We start from the raw sequence: 14,474 nt of genomic DNA, 5'->3' as shown, positions 1-14,474 counted from the left end.
CATGACAACACTGAAAGGTTAGAGACTTCACTGCAGACCACTTACAGAACAAAGACTACACAGTGGTAAAAAATCTGCTAAAAAAAAAAAAAAAAAGTAATTTTGTAACACCCCGTGCAAGGTGATAGCAAAATCGACATTATTGAGCTTTCAATCATGTTCCTTGTTTAATCATGCTACATATTTTATGCAGGTTTTTGGAGACATTTCCAGGGACAAATTTTCATTTGTTGGATAATGGATTTAGGTAGAGGGAAAAATGTAGTTTTAAATTAGCTACAGTTTTGATGTAGGGAGCTGCATTTTGGCCAAAATGACGCTCTCCTTGCCAAGCATTAATATTATTATTTTGGGTATAGAGAATTTTTATATTTGTATTTATTTTTTCATTTATTTCTTTTGCGTGTTAGTGTTAAATTTTCAGGTAATTAGTCCCATAAAATGTTAGCAATAATTAAGGCTGCAACTAACGATTATTTTTGATAATCGATTAAATCGTTTAATTAATTGTCTGATTAATCGATGAAGGTCACTTTTTTCAATTACCTTCACAATTTAACTTGAAGTTTTTTTTTAGGTATGTTGTAAGTAACAATGAAGACAACATGGATGACTATTTCCATCAAAAATAATATTTTATTGCAGCTTCCTGACTGTAGTCTACAACTGCTGATTGACAGTTTTTTTTCTTGTGGGCAAAGCGCTGATTGGAATTGTGTCAATGACTCTTTTTCTTTTCTTTAAACAAGCTAAACAACTAAATCCAATGAGGAGGAAGCAGACTGTAATGAATCAGCTTTCTTTATCAAACAGTTCTTTACAAATACAATACAAATTTCAAAGCACTCTCTCTTGTATGACATTTTACAGTTTGAATGAGAGTTTGTGTTGAAAGCTGTATATGAATGGATGGATGGAGTGTGGTTTCTTTATAAAAAAAATAAAATTAAATTAAATTAAAAAAAAGAAATGAGAGAACTTGACTGCCTAACAATAATTTAAGTGCTAATGTGCTACTCCAAAACGCAATACAAACGAACAATCGCTAACCAGCTTAGCGCTCCCTGTAGTAGGAGTAACGTCTCAACAACAAATAATACAAACTATACAGTTGGCTTCATTTATTCACCTCTGACGGAGACACACTGGCTCTGACAACACAAAAGACAATCTAACTCTCGACACTTCATAATATTAATGATTCAGCAACCCAACTTGAGTGTAGCAGTGAACTCTCTCTCTTTTGCTCTCACGCAGTCTCACATTACGGGATTGCACATAGCTGCCGGCAAAAATCGATTATCAAATTAGCTAGCAAATAATTTATTAATCGATTTTAATCTATTCAATCGATTAGTTGTTGCAGCTTGAGTAATAATGAAATTCAAGTAAAATATTTTTCACTTAAAAAAAAATCATTTTGATATCGAATCCTGGGTCAAGAATTTTTGTATCCTTACAGTCCTACTGTGCAACTGATAAGCAGATTCTTAAGTTGAAGCGCAACGCACACAGCTGCTTTTTTAATTGAGTGAACATCAAAATACCACCATATGTTCAGTGTATCACAAAAGTGAGTACACCCCTCGCATTTCTGCAGATATTTAAGTATATCTTTTAATGGGACAACACTGACAAAATGACACTTTTGACACAATGAAAAGTAGTCTGTGTGCAGCTTATATAATAGAGTTAATTTATTTTCCCCTCAAAATAACTCAAAATATAGCCACTAATATCCAAACCCCAGGCAACAAAAGTGAGTACACCCCTTAGAAACTACGTACATCCCTAAATGTCCAAATTGAGTCATTTTCCCTCCAAAATGCCATGTGACTTGTTACAGGAGTGTTGTCAGCAGTGCTGCAGAGATTGAAGAGGTGGGGGTCAGTCTGTTAGTGCTCAGACCATAAGCTGCACACTACATCAAATTGGTGTGCATGGCTGTCACCCCAGGAGGAAGCCTCTTCTGAAGACGGTACACAAGAAATCTCGCCCGTCTCATCAGACTATAGGACATGGTTCCAATAATCCATGTGCTTTGTTGTCATGTCTTCAGCAAACTGTTTCTCTATCTCTGTGCGTTGCAAACTTTGTGGTGGCTCAAAAAGACTGCCGACCGCTAAAAGTTCCACATCCAATTCAAGGAACCACTTGTAATTACAGCACAGCGCTATACAACTCGAAGCACAGCCTACAGGTAACGAGAGCACTTTTAACCAGCCTTTACATTCATCTTATAGTTAGTTTGGGCCTATAGGCGGAGTTTGACTTTTGTGGGAGGTGGGGGCAAAACATGTTGCCTTTTCAACGGGCTTAGGACCATCAATTGTATTGCATTGAATGAGGGTTGTCCAAACTTTTGGCCTGTACTGTATATACATCTTGACACTGTTCGTGTTCAATCCTCAGTTCAAGCTCAGTTGTTGAAGATTTTGAAAGCTTAGGTTTGACGAAATTCTAAATATCCATATTGCCTCCTCTCCTGTAGTTTTGGCCAAGCAGAGCAAAGGACCGTCTCTCAGGTGCTGGTCACATGATCCTTTCGAAAAATAATTTGGACCCATTATGAAATACTTTGAATGATTCTTGTTCATTTCATTCATTTTTGTTGTTTGCTTTACAACTTTCATAGAAAACAGCTTAATGGCTAGGTATTTATTTTAAAGGGGAAGTTCAGAATTTTTTGCATTAGGCTTAATCTTAGAGATAGCGGGGTTGAATTTGTCGTTGGAGTTGATTTGAACAAGTTCCCTGCAGTTTGTCAAATATTTGTTAGTTTCAGGGCTCCGGAGTCGCTAATCTAGCGCAAGTCAATGGTGGTTGAAATCAGCTCTATCGACCAATTTAACCCCCACTAATTCAAAGATTAAGCCTTAAGTGAAAATTTCAATTAAATGCGATGACATTTTTCTGTTGTCATTGTTATGTTGAAGCAGCAAAGGGATAAAAATTGGTAAAAAGTAACTGATAAATTACTTTAAAAATAACTTAGTTACTTTGATAATAAAGTAATCAGTAAAGTAACGATAATTTTTTTGAGGCATACTCAGTCATTAGCAGGGGTGAAAGTGGACCAGAACGCAGTTCCGGTTTAAGATTCAGGGCCGGAATGCTGTACCGGTACACGATGCTTTGATTCCGAAAATATGACGGCAACTGTCAAAATGCTATGTTAAAAAAAAAAAATGCTAAGCTGCCACACATGCATTTCATCTCCAAGAAGAAAACAATCTACCAACATCAGATTTACATACACAAATGTTAACAAGAAGCATAATAAAGTGCTTGTGTAGTGTAATCCGTTTCCATCAATATTTATTATTTATTTTATTCCACGGACAGCATGGAGGTTTCCCCTACTGCTACTGTTATCTGAGTCTGACGATGATGAGTAACGTTAATGTGCGAATGCACGCAGCAAAGCAAAAAGCCTGGACTCATTTATCCATTCAATTAGCTGACATACTGACATGTGATCAGCAGAGATAGATAGCTCTGATTGGTTCAAATGTGCATGTTTTCTGGAACAACAAAAGAAAAAAAAAAAAAAGGTTGTTGAATTGATACGACAAAAAAGGGCAATGCAACATAAAATGGATCAAATCTTTAAGAGCAACTAAAGAGTTGAGGAGGCTTATTTATCATATTTAGTTTTATTTACTCTGATGGGGAGGTTCTGAACATCTTAGCTGTCAATGTGCACTTTGGACTGATATTTGTTCATTTATGTTAGGCTACTTATTCATTTCCTTATGATTTTAAAACGTCAATGTCTGCACAATCTTCAAAATATATTCCATTTCACTCTGCATAATATAGGTCATTTTTACTTATTTTTCTGAATGTATGTTACTTTTATCTTTATTATTAAAAAATAATAATAATAAATAAATACAGTAAATATTTACATTAACTTCAATTTTAATATACATCCTATGTTCTTAAGTAGTTAAAATTGAGATCTGGCATTTAGTATGTGAGGAAATGAGGGAAAATAAAGATTAGGAGATGGAGGCTGTGGTTATTGCTGTTTTTGTTACCTTTTATTTTGCAAATCATTGAAAAAATACAATTTTGAATGAAAATCAGTTTTTGTATGTTATAGAAATAACTGTGCCAAAACATTTTTTTTGCATTTCAGTAGTTTAAAAGGTTTGACCCCCCCCCCCCCCAAAAAAAAAAAAAAAAAGAAAAAGAAAAAAAAAAGAAATAAAATTTCTGGCTCCGTGGCGACCTTCATGTCGGGTAGTTCCGGCAAGAAGTTCTAGCCACTTTCACCCCTGGTCATTAGTAATTAAATTACTTTTTTGAGTAATTTGTGAAAACACGGCATCTGATACCACAATAACAATTCACACAAACGATTAGCTTGTATCAGGTAGCGTCCGCACATTATCAAAAATAATCACATAAACTCATCCCATCTATTTGACCACAATTGAAAACTCACAATAAACAGTACAAAAGGTGCTATATGCAGATGTTGCCTTTGTGGATGCTTCACAAGCAACAAATGTGCACGCAGACTTTCTTTCCTTTTTCTCTCTCACTCGGCTGCTTGACTTCTTTGTGGGAGCAACGTTCTTCTTCGTGTGTACATGCGCGCTTACTCGCGTGTGGAAGTACTACCCGTTCTATAATTCCTGCGCCAAAATAAAAGCATGCATCACAAAACAAAAGTCAACATTATTATTAGAAAAAGGACTCATAGAGTCCAAATCACGTTAAGTCGGGCACGTCGTAAACCGTGGACTACCTGTGTTCTGTTTAGGGTTGCAGGAAAACTGGAGCCAATTCCTGCAGACTTTGGGGAAGCAGCCTGGATCGGTAGTCAGTCAAAAATATCAACCATTACCATTCAGTCCACCGGGCAAATTAGTCTTCGATGTGTGGGGAGTCAAAGTATGTGGAGGAAAATCGCGTATGCATAGGGACTTGGTTTAAGTGAAATTTAAGGATTGTTTGAAAAAGATTAGCATTTCATAAATCCATTTAAGAGAAAAAAAAGTCTGTCAAACTATTATGTGTTTTCATAAGGCTATAGATGTCTTTTTCGTCTGTTGTAACAACATTAAACATTCACTCCAATCGCTGTTATACAGAGACACTTGGAGGGCGGAAAAAAAACCCTGCTCCACAAATATTCACATGAAGTCTGCACAAACATTGCTCACTCTCAGTAGGTCTGAACCAAGATCAACAGCGAATGTGACAGGACCATGAATGTGTGTGTGACTATTTTATGTGCAAGCACAATCCTATGTGTTTGGTCCACTATATGTGAAAGTAATAAAAGAAGACTATTTACCAACAAAGGTAAATAGCGCCAATAAAAGTTACCATATCCATTGTGTCACTCACATAGCCATCGCTTGCTCTTCTACTGCCTCATACACACTTTGATATTCACTCCCTACATGGTTTATTGATCAGCAGGTCTAAGAAGGACAATTGCAACATTACTCAAAGAAACTGAGTCTGGATGGGGAAGCAGGGGATGGGGTAAGTTTCCTTTTACTTTGTGCAATCGGAAAGCAGGAAGCCAGACCCTTCCGTTCCAAACACATTCACTACAAACATCATTTGCACTCACCAGCATTATATTGCTCATTCACAAGCACACACAAAAGGAGAATAAGTAGGGTTACATTAACGTCATTTTCCCGATGTTCCTTTGTGCTTGGTTTGACATGAACCCAATAAAAACACAAGAACACACAGTGCTGTACATGAACATTGTAAAGTATATAAAGTTGCAAGAAAAAACACGTAGCCTATACATTGGAATTGCTTGGATTTCTGCACAAATTGGTCATAAGGCATGATCTGATCTTCATCTAAGTGAATCCAATAGATGGACACAGTCTGCTTAAGATAAAACTACAAATAACAGATAAAACACAAATATTTACATAAATTTTAATGTTTTTATTGGACACATGATTTTCTTTCAAAGTACAGTACATGGTGGAAAATGTACCATATGTGGATCGCTACCCTAATGACTTCTCTAAACGCTAATCAGAGTCAAGAGTCAGCAGAGTCCAATATAATATAAAATGCTCAGAGGTGTTGGGATAAGTGACCATGCCCTATGTTTAAAAAAAAAAAATCAGTTTGGACTTTCACTTCTCAAGAGGTAATGCTAAATGTAACCCTGCTTTGCATGAAATAATCCTCTGTACAGCAATAATTACATCAGAATTGTTAATTTGCAGTCCAGGACTTAGGAAACTTGGAAAGGGTCATGTAAGTATTTGAAGAAGATTTTATGTCAACCAGTCCATGGTCTATAAATGTCTATAAATAAAGAAAGTTTAGACATACACTTACATACGTACGTACATACTAGTCGCGATTTCTCGAAGATTGCAAGGGAATCAAATGTATACTGTTGTGTGTATATGTCGTTGACTAAATTTGCGCTACAATGCACTCAACTTTTTTTCAGAATTAGCTTCGTATCACTGGTTATGATGTAGCTTGCTTTTCATTCATTCGCGCAGTTTCACAGTCTTTACACTGTGGACGCTGTCCATCTCCAGAGTTGAAAGTTCATTGTTTCACTACAGCGAAAAGAGACAAGTCATTGGCTATAGTCATTAACTGTTCGTCTCTGGGGGTCCATGGGCAGTAGGCGGGGCTCGGCTGCCCGGGTAGCTCTGCTTCTCTGCATGATTATTGGATGATCTGTCTGAGGCTGAATCCCTTTTTGACTGACAGCGAAATGAGTGAATCAGTGACCTTGTTGTATTAACATCCACAGGAGGCATTTTTCAATTTTCATTCCATTGTTCTGAGCTGAACCAGAGACTTTGATAATCCTTCTAGCGACGCTTGCTTTGTTGAAAGTGATTAGCGAAAAATTTGGCTTCTATCTCTGGTGTATTTCTTTTATTGTAGCTGCTTGTGTTTGAGACTTGACTTCTGGCTCTCTAGTTTCTTTCCCTACCGAGCTGCGGGTGCCACTAAGCCCCTCCACCATCACAAAGCACGCAAAGGCGGACACACTTTGAGTTCACCCTCAATAAGAGACCATTATCTGCCACTATTACATACATATACATGGACTTGACATGGATAATGATACTGACGGCGCACATTCACCAGACAATGCACCACACCTTCAAGTAGGGGGCCGCTCTACACTCTGCTTCAGCCAGTCAAAGTCGATCGCAGTTATTCAACATATGCAGCGATCCAACGCTGGATTTAGGTTGAAAAAGTATGAAAGCTGTACCGTATACAAACAGGAAGGATTGTCTCAGGAGTGATTTGTTCGATGATTCAAGGTAATTGTTATATTTGTTCGTACCATGCATGCATTTTGAAACGTGAAAAAAAATCAATGGGAGAAATTAAGCACTACGGCATTGGCGTCATAATTCGCAATATTTACGTAAAATAAAGGCTAACTGCACGTTTTGTTTTTTGCTTTTAACCAAGAATCGAGACTGTTTTACGTCCATATATATAAAGAATTCAAGGTTTTAAGCATTTATTCCCCAAAATTTCAACATTAAAATCCTTTTGTTGTGATAAGGCGGCACCACAGTGGCTTAAACACTGGCAGCACATTCGACATATTTACATAAAATAAATGCTAACTGCCTGTTTTTTTTTGTTTTTTTTTAAAACTAAGAATCGAGACTGTTTTATGTCCATATCTGTAAAGAATCCAGGGACTTAAGCATTTATTCACAAGAATTTTCAACGTAAAAAGCTCTTTGTCTGTGTTTCCACTCAGTCAACTTTGACAAAGATAGGTCCTCTATTAATCGGCCCGGCACCGCGTGCCCCGTCAATATCATAATGAAGTCTATGGACATACTGTACATACACAGACATTTTTGGTATAATTTTAAGAAACCTGACTTTGCCTATTGCGGTGACTTAGGTAAATAAGATGCCATGTTGTCATCGTATCATAGAGAAATACTGTACATGGTCATTTCAAAGGGCTAAAATAGTTTTACTTGCAGTTCTGTTTATTTGAAAGGCAGTTCTTAAATCCCAATACATTCTGTCTCATTAAATGTGTATGTACTGTAAGGGTGTCAATGTATTACTTTGTATATATGTACACTATTTATGTGTGTTTGGGTGTGTGCATGTGTTAGGGGAAATGAGCTAATTTGTCTGTGTATCCTGACCATGTCCATACACGCTGCTGCTTCTGCCATAATGAGGAACACATTCGGTCTTCTATTACTTCCACATGTGGCACTGAGCTATGAGGGCAGCTGCTAAAGTACAAACAGTGCTTATATTCACACGTTTTTTCCCCCGACCACTTTTATTAATTGCCCTGTATTTTCTTCACTGTTGTGAATAATATTGAGATAATTGAAGAAAGTGATTAGGTTAGATATGGTAGAGAGTATTGGGAAGCATGTACAGCCTCTGAAGCCCCAACTTTGAAAAGGCTGATTTAATAAAGCGGTCAGACATGATCATACAATGTTTAACGCAGTGGGGGGACACAGTTTTGAAAATCATGGGGCTCTGTCTCATTTTTTCCCTTTTTTTTCCTCAGTCATCATAAGAGACACACGGGTTGGCACTTTTTTCTTCATTAAAGTCAATTATGTGTGCAGTGGGTTCTGAATGGGGCCTCAGACAGGTATTTCTCTTGGCAGCGTCCACTACAGCCAATTCTCACTTCAACCATAAATAATAGTGCCATTTGACTTGTGGGTCTTAAAAACAAAACCTGTAGATTATAACCATAAAGAAAGTGCTGCCTGTGGAGATCATGTGGAGCCAAATAATACCACAAATTTGGCAGTTACATCCGTACCATCCTACTATCCAAAGGTATGTCATAGGACAAGAATGTTGAGCCTGAAAACCTCTGAATATAGCTCACTTTCGTTTGTTTTTTTTAAATGAAACATTAAATTGTTCTGGTATGTGTAAGACAAATTGGTCTCCCACTCAGAAAAGAAGCAGTACAAACAACAGTGGAAAATTATTAAAGTTTGATTCCATTTCAGGGGGAAAAGGGCGGCTGAAGGAAAAAAATGTACGGGAAATATATTTGAAGATATGGAAAGGCCCCATGGGTTCATTCCATTGGGAAGGCTGTGGTATATTTTTCACTTGCCTCATCTCACTGGCGTCCAAAGTCTTATCAGTCATGTAATCAAAGGGCACACAGTATAAGCTACAACCAAACCTGATTTCTATGGATTGTTTTTTCAGTGTATCAACCAATAAGTAACTAAGAATATAAGTTTAGGGACATTGACTTTGCTGAAAAAGAATACAAGTTTTTTTTTTTTTTTTTTCTCTCCATTGTTGTTGTTTTATTTGTCATTTTGAAAGTGTTTTTTTGTGTGTGTGTTTGACAAGATGTTGAAATAGAAGACTGTTGGCAGAGTTAGAAAGTTAGTAAATGTGTCAGGTATTGACAGGTGCTCCACTCTGAATTAAATGATGGCCTCAAACTTCACGCACTCTCATCTGGTTCTGGTTTGAAAATTCTTCTAATCTGCTACAAGTCAGGAAATGCAAACGCATGCAACCTAATATTAGATCAGCTAATCTAACTTGCTTGTTTCTACACACTGTCATCTGGGCACCACCAATGCATAGTGTTTTGGATTCTATCATTCAAGACTGAAATAATTTCATAGGGTGAGAGGACCTGTTCGGAGTTTAAAAAGAAAGAAAAGATCTAGTATATAAAACCTTATGTAGAAGAGTGCTTGCTCAAGTGTGATCCACCAGTGAATGGCAGCCGGACTGATTAGGAATCATGCAATGTGTTTAGGTACTAATACTATGTTTGCGTTGCATCTCCGTTGAATCGTTGCTCCGGCGAGAAGTTTCACGAGGCCTCTATTTTTGCCGGATGCCACAAGCAAAGGCAACAATCTAGCGTATCATAGCACAACAGGCAGGGAAAGTTCTCTCTGGCTATAGAAGAAAATATCCAGCTGATTTTCAAAGTAGAATGAAGTCAATATGTTGGACTGTTCTTCACGTGGTAATGGGGCCAGTGTTCAACTCAAGATTCAAAAAGTGTTTTACATTCACAAGTCAGTCAATGTGGATGATGAAAAGGTGAGAATAAGCAGTACAGATGATGAATGAAAAATGACACTGCTTACAGGCGCAGGCATTTTATGAAGTCAGCAGAGGTGGTTAGAGTAGCCAAAAATGTGACTCAAGAGTAGCGCTACTTCAAAATAATATTACTCAAGTAAGAGTAAAAGTAGTCATCCAAAAAATGTACAAGTAAAACAGTATCCAGTGAAAAGAATACTCAAGTAATGAGTAACATTTTGAGCAACTGCTTGTTTTTGATTTCTTTTTTTTTTAAACAGTTTTTTTTTTCTCTCTGCACAAACGTATCTATATGAACTGTGTTTGTAATGATACTGTACAATAACTCATTACATAACCACATTAAGCCAAAGAAATGAAAAAAAAATCATTAAAGAGAAAAAAAAACAGTAATGAAGCATTATTTGTCCAAAGAGCATGAATGCCCCGCCCGCTAGTGGAGAAAATAGTTCCTAGTTTGAGTAGTGAATACTGTACTTCCTTCATAGTTACTGTTATGAAATTAAAAGGATCATATCTACAGTTTTCTGTGGTCAATCGGTGCCAAATAAAAACTGGGAGAGACTTTTAAATCCGTGATTTCGATTCATGTTGAGGGCAGCGCTCCATGTCAAATACTTCACTTACTACGGTGCTTTAAAGACACGCCATTGAACAGGCTTGTGTGATCATAGAATGGCAAGCTTGCGTCTGATTGGTGTAATGAAGTCATGTGACTAGTAGCGCTAGTCTTGGCAATAGCATTGCTAGCAAAAAATAATAATGAATCTAATATGTAAAATAAAGGGGAAGAATGTAACGACTCATGTGTAGCCCAGAGTAGTGGAGTAAGAGCATGCTCTTTCTGTCTGTTTTTTTGTTGTTGTTGTTTTTAATTTATCAAACACGATTCTTTCTGCTAGGATGGTCATGATAAAGCTGTTGTCTTTCCCTTTAATTATTCAAATAGAGCTCTTTTTTCCAAGCACTTTTTTCCACATCGTGGAAGCTATGGTTAGCAAAATATAGGGGGCACAGTGAGGAAATAATAGAAATAAAAGGAAAGGAGAAGGGGGTCGTTTTAAACAGCTCTAATGATGTGGTGATTGATGAGGGGCCCCAACTCTGACCCCGCATTAGTACAGAGCCTGAGAACCAGGGCTGTGTTCTGCAAGTGTGTGTTGAATCTGAACTCGGTTGCTGAATTCTGAATTTGAACATTTACAGTACAAAGCATACTTAAAAACTGATCAAATAAAAAAAGAAAAGCCTAGATGAGAGAAAAATATTCAACTGTCAATTTTCATGTTTATGGTTATCGTCTAAGCTAAGGGCTGAAGAGAACTTTCTCTTCCAGCCCACGCTGCCAAGGCAGTGTGTGGAACTGTCCAGAAAAAGCAGGGAAAAAAACGAACTTAAAAAGGCCGTGGGCGGGGCATTCCGCAAGCTGGTGGCACATTAAGAAATGAAATGCACTAAAAGATGTCCGAGGAGTAACCCTTTAACAAAACATCTTGAAACTTTCCTGATATAGTTATTCTAATTTCCTAAAAGAGATGACACTGTGTGCTGCCTAACCAATTGTTCAAAATCATTGACCAACTGCCACACTATCAGAACTAGTAAAAGAAAGTTTTTTTGTTTTTTTTTTTCCCTAAAATTGGCCGTCCGACAACATACAGACACAACACATGGACGGGAACACACAGAGTTAGACACAGACGAAGCCAAAGTAAGTTAAATAAGGACCAGATGAAGCAGCCATGAGATACTAGTGAAACACATGTTGACACACAGAAGCACAAGCCCGTTCCTTTGATTCGGCTACAGCTGCGACCACAACTCAATTCTCTCTTCATTTTTATAATCCTCATCTCTCATTCATGCAACCACAGCAGGAACTGCGACACCACTCCTTCGTTATAGGGCTATAAACTACCAAAATATGTTTGCGCCTTGGTAACACATTTAAACACTGTTTTTCAACTCACCACAGTTTTTCACCTCCTCCCTCGTTTTAATCTTCCTTCTTAGGAATACACAAACTACTCTTTGTTGTCAGAAATCCAGGGCTGAATCTCAGCAAAATGACAAATGATGTAAAAAAATAAAATTTAAAAAATTAAAAATGTGATAAATGCTGGATGATTTGATTTCATGCCTGGTTATGAAGAACAAAGTGTTCAAGGAAGTGTGGTGGCAGCGGTATCAGATGCATTAAAGTACAACTTGTTTAATCTTGAGCTGAATCACATAAGAGCTCAGTGTTTTCTCTTCTTGGCTGGTCTTGTCCACCCTCAGCATATCTTTCTCTGACAGACTCATTGAAGTACAGCCAGGTCATTTTTAACAGACTCCGCTACTCGTCTCCACCAACATAGTTTGTCTCTGCTTTATGAGGGCCTTCCCTTGACCTACTCTATTTTATGTTTAAGACAATATTTGTCCTGCTGCTTTTTGGCAGTTTCTGCACTCAGCTGCAACACCTCACTGAGGAGATACTGTATCTATAGTACATTTGGACATGTTGCTCTTGTTCTTAACTTCTTTCATGATCCATTATCCATATAATGTATAATTCCTTGCACTCACAGCAGGGCCAGAGTGGGACTCATTTTCAGCCGTGGAGTCTAATGCCACAGACCAGCCCTCTTTATATCATGACCTACCGTATTGAAATAATGGAATTATAATCGTAGTGTCAAGCGATTAAATTTTTTTAATCGCGACTAATCGCATGCTGTCCATAGTTGAGATTAATGGCATTTTTTGTAATGCAAAACATACATTTTAATTTTTAAATACAACTACAACCCCTAGCAAAAAGTATGGAATCACCAGTCTAAGACGAGCACTCACTCAGACATTTTATTATGTAGAACTAACTCGGATAAATGCTTGAAAAAAATAATGAATTAGTTCAAAAGTGCAACTCTTTGGCATTCAGAAACACTAAAAGAAATGATTAAAACCATTGTGGTGGTCAGTAAATGTTACTTTTATAGAGCAAGTGCGGGGAAATAAATATAGAATCACTCCATTCTGAGGAAAAATATATGGAATCATGAGAAACAAACAAAGAAATAACTATCAAAACACATCTCTAGTATTTAGTTGCACCACCTCTGGCTTTTATGACAGCTTGCAGTCTCTGAAGCATGGACTTGATGAGTATTCCTCATCAATTTGGTTGCAGTTGCCAGATCATCCTTGCAGGTTGGAGCCTTGCTGTGGATCATTTTTTTCCCAATTTCCACCACAGATTTTCAATAAGGTTGAGATCTGGGCTATTTGCATGCCATGACATTGAAAAGACTGGATGAGTCTTTCTCTAAGGAATGCTTTAACAGTTTTAGCTCTGTGGCATGATGCATTGTCATCTTGGAAAATGATTTCATTATCCCCAAATTGAAGGGATAAGAAAGCTGTCAAAATTTCAATGTAAACTTGTGCATTTATTGAAGATTTAACCACAGCCTTAACCACAGTGCCTTTGCCTGACATGCAGCCCCATATCATCAAGGACTGAGGGAATTTTGATGTTATATGGAATCATGAGAAACAAAGAAATAACAATCAAAACGTATCTCTAATATTTAGTAGCACCACCTCTGGCTTTTTATGACAGCTTGCAGTCTCTGAGGCATGGACTTGATGAGTATTCTTCATCAATTTGATTGCAGTTGCCAGATCATCCTTGCAGGTCGGAGCCTTGCTGTGGACCATTTTTTTTTTTCAATTTCAACCACAGGTTTTCAATAGGGTTGAGATCTATTTGCAGGCCATGACATTGACTGGATGAGTCGTTTTCCCAGGAATGCTTTAACAGTTTTAGCTCTATGGCATGATGCATTGTCTTCTTGGAAAATTACAAACATATTTTCAATTGAAGGGATAAGAAAGCTGTCTAAAATTTCAATGTTAACTTGTGCATTTATTGAAGATTTAACCACAGCCATCTCCCCAGTGCCTTTGCCTGACATGCAGCCCCATATCACCTAGGACTGAGGGAATTTTCAGGCAGTCATCTTTGTAAATCTCACTGAAACAGCACCAAACAAAAGTTACAACATCATCACTTTGTCTAATGCAGATTCTTGACTCATCACTGAAAATAACCTTCATCCAGTCACAGTCCATGATCGCCTCTCCTTTGCCTATTGTAGTCTTGTTCTTTCTGTTTAAGTGTCAATGATGGTTTCCTTTTAGCTTTCATGTATGAAAATACCATTTCCTTTTTTGCTATTTTGCACAGTTCTGTCACAAACCTTGACTTCAGCTTCCTCCCATTTCTTCTTCATTTGTCTTGTTGTACATCTTCTGTTTTCAAGACATGTGGCCTTCAGTTGTTTGTCATGACGTTTGGATGTCTTCCTCGGTCTACCTGTACACTTAACTTTAACAACCTTGCCATGCTGCTT

This window comes from Corythoichthys intestinalis, chromosome 6 (genome assembly GCF_030265065.1).
Source record: "Corythoichthys intestinalis isolate RoL2023-P3 chromosome 6, ASM3026506v1, whole genome shotgun sequence".
Classification (NCBI taxonomy): Eukaryota; Metazoa; Chordata; class Actinopteri; order Syngnathiformes; family Syngnathidae; genus Corythoichthys; species Corythoichthys intestinalis.
Note: the sequence above shows the minus strand (reverse complement) of the source record.